We start from the raw sequence: 9,360 nt of genomic DNA on the forward strand, positions 1-9,360 counted from the left end.
TTTGGTATTTGAAATCTTTTTCATTTGTTCTCAAATTCTCTATTGATGAATATATATATTTTTATTTTCTTTCTTTATCTACTTTTTTTTTTATCATACAAACTTTTTGGTTCCTCTTTTCAATATCACTTAGCATTTAGGTATATATAGTAATTAATGTTGTTTTTATTAATTTATTACTAAATTATACGAAACAGATTTCATTTTCACTTTTAAATCTCTTAATTTAGTCTCATTAAAAGCATGACATACATTGGTTTTAAATTACTTTTAAAAATTGAATTTTCAGAATTAACAGCATGACACGTGTTGTTGTTTGTTCATTAATTAATTTTTAAATTAAAATTAACTTTTTATGTCATACACACAAAAAGAATTAAAATCTCCGAATCTAAATATTAATATAGAATAAACATTTTTCCTTGATATACAAACAAATCCGGTGCACTGCTAACTTTTTTTTGTATCATTTTTAAAAAATTAAAATAACAAAGATTATTTCATATTTGACATTATTTTTAATAAGTTTAATTTTTTTTTCATTTTTATTAGAATATTTACACTAACACAGGTGACCAAAAAATATCCATACTAACACGTTTTAAATATATTTTTTTATAATAAATTTAATTTTTTCATTTTCTTTATTTTTTCTGATTTAAATAAAAATGTTTAAATAATACTTTTACATATATGTAAAGTTTATATACTCCTTTTCAAAGTATATGTCTACATAAATTAATGCTAAAAATTTCTCTATTGTATCATCAAACTGCACCCATTAATAAAACACCAACATTTTTATTATTTTGAAACTGATTGACGAAAATTATGACTAACAGTGTAACTCACAAATTTCATGGCAATTGGCACCAGTAAAAAAAAAAGAACAAACCAAATTAATATAACTACGGTAACTTATAATTTTTCTTTTGCAAAATTGATACATATGATGCATGCTTGCGTCAATTCAATTTACACGTATACGCACTACAATTTCAAGATCCTAAATGAGAGTATGTTACTACTTAACATGATCCTCATTAAAGGACATCCGAGCAAGTAAAATGTCCCAAGTCACATGTTCCTTAATCTCACAAGTCATACTGATTTCGGATTTTCAACAAATGAAATAATAATAATAATAATAATAATAATAATAATAATAATAATAATAATACCCACTATTAGAAAATATGTTTTCTACACCGGTTATTTATGACTTTCAACATCGATTATAAAACCGATGTTAAAAGTATTATCGTTAACATCAATTTTAGAAAAATTGATGTTAATGTAAAATTTACAACATCGGTTATATAAATAACCGATGTTGATAATATGAATTACACAAAAAAAAATGTATTAATGTTGACAATTAATATCGGTTTTTTTTACAAAAAAACTAATGTTAACGTACGTTAACATCGGTTTTCTGTAAAAAAAAATCAATGTTAACGTTAACATCGGTTTTTTGGAAAAAAACCGATGTTGTTTTTGAGAATTTTTTTTAAATATTGTCTCTGTTTTTACAAAAAAGCCAAAATTTAACCTGTAAATTTAAAATCAGACCACATAGCACACACCACATATCATTTGAATTCTGCTTTCAAATAGGTTTTAGCAGAAAATTAGGTAGTAAACTATTAATTGAAAAAAAATCAATTGATAACTATGAATAACTATCAACAAAGGTTATTCAATGTTAAAATGAAACAATAATTGTAAAAAATGTAACGCAAAGTATGGTAAACTAATTAAGTAACCTAAAGTTACATAGTTCCCTAACATCATATGTTTGATTTCTAACTTTTAGATAATACTGTGCCCACTGGATGCGAAACGCCTTGAATCTCTCTGCTTCCAATGGTCTAACTTCATTAAAATACTGCATGATCAAATAAAAAATAAATTAATAATGTAATAATAATGATAAGAAAACCAACTTTGTTTGAAATAAACAATTATCGTTTCCCAATTATTCTTGAAAGATCCTAAGATTATCGTGGACATCCAGTGCATGACGTAATAACCGCACTCAGTGCTTCCTTTTTGTCTATTACACTAAATACATAACGAAATTTGAATATTAATTAAACATTAACAACAATTAGTGTCCACACACATAAGCAGTATATATGAGTAGAATAAATTTAAAGCACGTACCTTAACAACAATCCACCTAGCAACAACCTTGGATTTAGGTTGTGGAGTATCATCAAGTCCTTTCAAAGCACTGTTGAATACAAGGAACATTAAAATATTGATGTTGTTGAGTTATGCTAATGCAAATGTATTGAAAACAACACTGACCTTTTAATTATTCCCTTAAGGTAGTTGTCTGGTCTGTTATGTAAAGAACAAAACCAAACAACTAGGTTTTCCTTAGGCAGAATGACGACCATTTGCCAGTGTCCGCTGTAGTAGAGACAAATATGGTTATTGTAATAGTATAGATTATTTAAATTCAGTTATTTTCTTTGACTTACCCATTCAGGTAAGCTCCAAGGTAGACATCTCGTTTTGAACTCTACATCCAACTCTTGATGTAACTTTCCGATTCAAATTGCGATTGCCCAGATCTCTGAATGGAGTGTGGCTCGAGGAATCCATACACATCGGAATTCCCCGCTCGCAGACTTGTCTCAGTCAGATGCCTGTGTTGTTAAGACAAAGTTAATTATGTATGAATTTAAAACAATTACTTTGGCAATTAACAGTAATCTAAATTGACTTACAAAATCCACAACTGTATAATAGATATGTTGAGACATTGACCACCGTGTGCAATTTCAGAGAGATCTTCGTGCTTTATGTACAACGGGAAGTTTTGATTAAACACCCCGAACATGGTAGCATCCCACATAACCTGGAGAGGCTTCAAAAACAGTTGTGGGATGGTCAATGTCATCAGGTACAGGGGATCATCGACCTCATGATCCGGGCTTTCTGGAGGTTTTGCTGGAGACACAATTGCTTGTTGATCAAACATAGTTAATTAACAAGTTTTGATTACAGTGAACAAATCAATTGAAAAAAAAGAAACATATAATCAGAGTAAAATACCTGTTTTGATAAACGCTTCACAAGATGTGTCAGCCAAGCAAGGAAAATGTTAAGTGTCTGCCCCACTAAGGTAACCTCGTCAATGGGTACAGGAACGAGAGCCTTTGCATCTTTAACCTCCTCAACACCAACCTTGACTTGGCCATGCAACAAAGGGATGTTGTGAACTGCTGTGGATCCCTCATAAAGTCTTCCTATGGAAACCAGGCGGGAAGGATTTTCTTCAATGTATAGCCCGCATTTGTCTGAGTCACCTGTCTCTAGATCGTTCCCCGAGGGAGCAACACAACTCTCCTTTGTGCTGACACGAGGACCTGAGGGACCAACCTCTGGCTCTGGAGGCAGTGCAAGTCCCTGTGATTGCATTTGAGATTGAAACTAGGACTGCATCTGGCTGAAGGATGCCATCAACTATCGAGTCACTTTTTCTGTGATCGACTCCTCAAGCTGGTCCCTGATTTGTTGGGTCAGCTGTTGTAGGTCTTCAGGAGGCATGGAGGAAGAACTGCGGGATGTTCGTGGAGCTGATCCGAAGTATTGCTTTATGGTGACACCGACTCCAACAGCACGGACACGGCCAGGGTGCTTTGGTCGCCCAATGACAATAGTCAGGACATCCTGACGTCCATGGGGGACGAACGATCCTTGTGACGCCTGCTCTTCCAAAGAATCTTGTACAAAACACATATATTTGTCCAAGGAATTCACAGAATACACAAAGATAAATATAATTATTAATTAAAAATGACTTACAATCTTCTCAGCTATTTCCTTTGCCGCCTCAGACGTCATTTGCCCAGTTTTCTTGGTGCGGGCCATCTTCCACTTCACGTGGCGTCTGATGGGAGATGGAGGGTCAATGACGCCCTTAGTGCTTCCGGACTGGGCAGCTTTTTCCAGTCTTTTCTTTGTCTTCTCAGCCATGAGCTTTTGTTCTAAATATTTATAACTCCGACGAGAACACACGTGGGGGGCAGTGTTTTGTTTCTGGATGGCCTGTGCCTTTTTCCGCACATCCTGCAAAAATTGAACATTCATGAAAATGATTACTACAATGAATTATAAGAAGTGATTTTTATTTTGTGGAAAACAACTAAAATGACAAAGTACATACCTCCCACGAGGGGTCTCTGCGGGTCTGACAAAACTGGGCCCATTTCTCCTTGCTAATGCCGTATTTTCATAGACAATGTCATCCACACCGTCCTTGTCGGCTACAAGTGCCCATTTCCAAGTCAAGTCAGATTTAAACTGCCTCCACCGTTCGCCGATAGTCTGAAGAATTTTCTTCTTTGTCCTACTGTCAGAAGCTTCAGGGATTTCAAATTCCGCCTGACAAACAATAAATTAGGTTTTATTGTAAGTAAATAACAAATTTAGGCTACTAAAGAAAATCAAAGAAGAAAACTAAAATACCTGAATATCCTCCCATATCAAATCCTTCTGAGTAGCAGGGACTTCCTTCCAGGTCTTGTATGTCACTTTGACCTTATCACGAGCGGTAATCCCCAAATATGTTGTTAATTTCTTCTTGTAGGGACCGTCGGCCTTGCCGGTAACAGGATCAAAGTTGACCATAGGTCATTCTGCCCCAGGTGGTCTAGTGACCAATGATCGTAGCCGTGTCGCCTTGCGTGTCCGTAACAATGTAGACGGAGATGCTAATGCGTCTGCAAGAGGAGGGGGAAGAGGAGGAGGAGGAGAGGCAGGTGGAGTAGCCATGGTCCTTTAAAGAGAAAAAGTTGAGTTAGTTAATATTATCAAAAAGTATTGTATGAGTTATGTAAATGAATGTACTGAAATGAAATACTATATTAGAAAATTACGTTAGACGATGTTAATTAATTCTCCTTCATCATGATCATTACGATTAGCATGAACGTCGTTAGCTTCTTCTTCTCCGACGACGTTAGAAGTCATTTGTGTGGACAAAGGACTAACATAAGTGTCCATGTATGAATCATCATCTTCTACATTAACACCAATTGTTTTCCCGTGTAGAACCACGAACCACCTTTCATCATAAGGGTCTTGCACATAAAATACTTGCTTAGCTTGTTCTGCCATGATGAAAGGGTCATTCTGGTAAGCTAGTTTCTTTAGGTCTACCAACGTAAATCCTACATCATCAGTCCGCACACCGGTGTTTCTGTCAACCCACTTACATTTGAAAACACAAACAATAAATTTGACATAGTTAAGCTCCCATATTTCATCAGTGAACCCAAAGTAAGGGATGGAAGTTACACAAGGATTGTCATCATGTACACTTGCAAAGTGTTGAGATTCAGCCCTTAGGGTGACCCTGCTATTTTGCATTGTACTTTTGTCGTCTTGTCCTTTTGTGTAAAAGGAATACTTATTTATGTCGTATCCTTGCCAAGTTATAACATTTCTTTTAAGCCCATCAACTAGCTTTCTTAATGTTTCAGAAGCATTTTCGTCAGCAAAGATTGTATCTTTAAACCAATCAAAGAAAGTCTTGTTATGCTTTTTCAAGACCCAGTTCTTTGACATTTTTGGATTACTTTGTTTGACTAAACCTTCATGCTGAAGTATGTATGACAAAACTTCATTACTGTTGTTCAACACATACAAGTGAGCTTGTAACAAATCTTCTACACTTGGAGTGATAACATGCAGTCCTCTTGAACCCTTACCGCCCACTCCGTCGTCATGGTGAGACTCAGGAAGCCCAATAGGTTTAGCCTTTTCAATGTACTCTGAACAAAATTCAATCGCTTCTTCTGCGATGTACCTTTCAACAATAGATGCTTCCGGATGATGTAGATTCTTGGTATACCCTTTTAAGATATTCATGTAGCGCTCAACCGAGTACATCCAACCCAGATAAACAGGACCACAATATTTGATTTCTCTGACAAGGTGAACAATTAAGTGGACCATGATGTCAAAGAAAGCAGGAGGAAAATACATCTCCAGCTGGCATAGTATAATTGCAGCCTCGTTTTCCAGGTCATTAAATTTGATAGGATCAAGGACTTTGCTACATATGGCATTGAAGAAAAAGCACAGGCGAGTTATGGCAAACCTGACTTTGTTAGGAAAAATGTCTCGTATGGCCACGACTAACAATTTTTGCATCAGCACGTGACAATCATGAGACTTTAACTCCACCAGCTTAAGCTCCTTCAACTGCACAAGGCTCTTAATATTTGAAGAGTATCCTTGTGGGACTTTAACCCGGCGTAGACATTGGCAAAAACTGATCTTCTCCTTTCTGGACAAAGTATGACAAGCTGGAGGCAAGTATATTTTTTTACCATCAGACCTTGGATGCAACTGCGATCATATGCCCATGTCAGCTAGATCTTGACGGGTATTCAGACCATCTTTCATCTTGCCTTGAATGTTAAGGAGCATCCCAATCACACTGTCACATACATTTTTCTCCACATGCATAACATCAATACAATGTCTAACATCTAGATCAGACCAATACGGAAAAAAAAAAATGGACCTCTTCTTTCATATGCAAGTGTTACTTTTATCCTTCTTTTGGGTCTTTCCAAATACAGTATTCAGGTGTTCAACCCGCTGGAAGACCTGCCCACCAGTCAACGGTATCGGTGCATTTTCGTGCTCTTGACTTCCATTAAAAGCTTTTTTCAATCTTTTGTAAGGGTGATGAGGTTTTAGAAAACGGTGATGCCTAGTGTACACTGTTTGTCTACCATGTTTCAATTGTATGTAGCTTGTGTCTTTTTCACAGATGGGGCATGCATGATGACCCTTAACACTGTAACCGCTCAGATTCCCATATGCTAGAAAGTCATTAATGGTACAAAAAAGCATTGCATGTATTTCAAAAGTCTCCTTGTGAAACCCATCAAACACTAAAACCCCCTCGTCCCACAACTTTCTCAGGTCTTCAATCAACGAACTTAGGTAAACATCAATGTCATTTCCTGGCTGTCTTGGGCCGGATATCATCATAGACAACATCATGTATTTTCGCTTCATGCACAACCAAGGAGGAAAATTGTAAATTACTAGCAGAACTGGCCATGAACTGTGTTGAGTGCTTAAACTGCCATATGGATTCATTCCATCACTGGCTAGTCCAAGCCTAAGATTTCTTGCCTCTTTCCCGAAATCTAGATACAAACCATCAATCTTCTTCCACTGCGAGCAATCAACCGGATAACAGACCATTCCATCAGCGTTTCTCCCATTTGCATGCCAGGTAAGGTCTTTTGCATCGTCTTCATTAGCAAAGTGACGCTTAAACCTTGGAATGATTGGAAGACACCACAACACCTTCACTGGAGGGCCTTTCTTTGAGTTTTCATCTGAACTACAGTCTTCATCATCCTTCACTTTGTACCGTGACGCCCCACACCTAGGGCATTTGGACATTTCTTCGAATTCATGTTTGTACAGTATGCAGTCATTCGGGCAAGCATGAATTTTCTGATACTCCATATCCATCGGACATAGTATCTTCTTGGCTTGATAGTAGTTTTAGGCAAGGTGTTTTTCTCTGGAAGCAGATCGTGCACTACTTGAAACAGTAAAGTAAAACTTTTGTCACTCCACCCATATCTGGCCTTGACATTAACCAGACTTAACATGACTGACAACAGTGTCAACGAATTGTTGCACCCCGGATACAAAGGCTTCTTTGAGTCACTCTGCAATCCTTCATACACAAGGGCATGTGCTTGCTGAAAAGACTCTTGTCCAAGGTCACGTATCATATCCTCCAAGTGATCTCCCATTTCTACATCAAACGGTTCTGATTGGGGTCCACTCTGCATGTCTGTCATTTCACCATGCCATATCCACGTCGTATAATTCCTCTTAATTCCATCACACAACAGATGGTCTCGTATGTCGTCCAGTATTTGTCATCTTCTGTTCAAACAATTGATGCAAGGACAATAATATTTTTCATCTTCATCCGATCGATCTCTTTCTGAAGCAAATTGTAAGAACTGCTCAACACCTTTCTCATATTCTGGGCTGATGCGACTTTTATTCATCCAACTTCGATCCATCTAAGTAATAACTCTGTGATACTCAGAAACTTATTCGATGCATGAAAAACTCACTCTTTTATTATAGGTGTGGCTCTACCCCATTTAGGAAGACCGTCTTTTATGGTAGCTTCATACGTCAGGGTTAATTCTATTTTGTTAAATTTGACAAAATTTTGACAACATTTCACATTGGTCTCCAAGTACATCACATGAAATCGGTGAAATTAATTTCCCGATAATCAAGTATGTACCCAGAGAACAACTAGAAATGCATTGAATTGAAATTTCATCAAATTCAACAAAATAATGTTAACCATAACGCATGAATCTACCATAAAAATATCAGTTTCCCCAAACTGTCCAAACGGACAATTCAAGATTGAATACAATGATTAATGCAAACTGTATGCAATAATCATTGCATTCAGTCTCAAACGGAAATCTAAGGTTCACTTATAATGAACACAATTTGTATAACATATATCAATTGTCATTAATGATAGTGAACAAGTAATAAAAATATTAATATCAAAGCAACAATCCAATAAATAACTCAATCACCAGCTACATGAATTATGAATTAACTAATGTCATGTGACACCACCTATTCAAATAAGTAATAACCCCGTCCTCCTTTATCCTTCATTTGCTTTTATCGGAAATCTCCAGCTATTGCTCTCCACCAACTCAATTTCTCACACCTTTACCTTACTCTCCGCTGCACCACCTTTTCACCGTCACAAGTCACAACCCTCCCCTTCTCCTTTCTCGCAATTCTTTGTGGGGACTCTGTTTTTCTTCTTCTATTTTTTTCCATTTATCAGAATTCAGAAACTAGTTTCTAAAATTATACAAATGCATTTAAAAAAACTAATTTCCGTAATACTTTGAAATGTGTTTTGAAAATTAGTTTTAAAAAAAAAAGTGCGGGATTGTAGTTATTAAAAGTTAGAAAAAATGAAAAAGAATTTGCTACAAAATTCCTATGACGCAATTTAGATTTCAGAAGCCTAATAGAATTATTGAGCCCAATTCAGTAAGATAGTACAAACTTTAGATTTGCCTTATTTTATTATTTCTTTATCCGTTGGGAATGGGTATTGGAACTGACATAAGTGTATTATTGATGTGTATAATAAAATATATTATGTCTTAACTCTTACTGTAAGTTAGCTATTACATGGTTTGCTCCTTCTTTTCTATTTTGCCTTTCTCTTAATGTAACAAAAAAAAAACAAGTATTAAGTTGTCTTTTGTTTATATATAAAAAAATCTATTTTTATATTATACT

This window comes from Glycine soja, chromosome 10 (assembly GCF_004193775.1).
Source record: "Glycine soja cultivar W05 chromosome 10, ASM419377v2, whole genome shotgun sequence".
Taxonomy (NCBI): Eukaryota; Viridiplantae; Streptophyta; class Magnoliopsida; order Fabales; family Fabaceae; genus Glycine; species Glycine soja.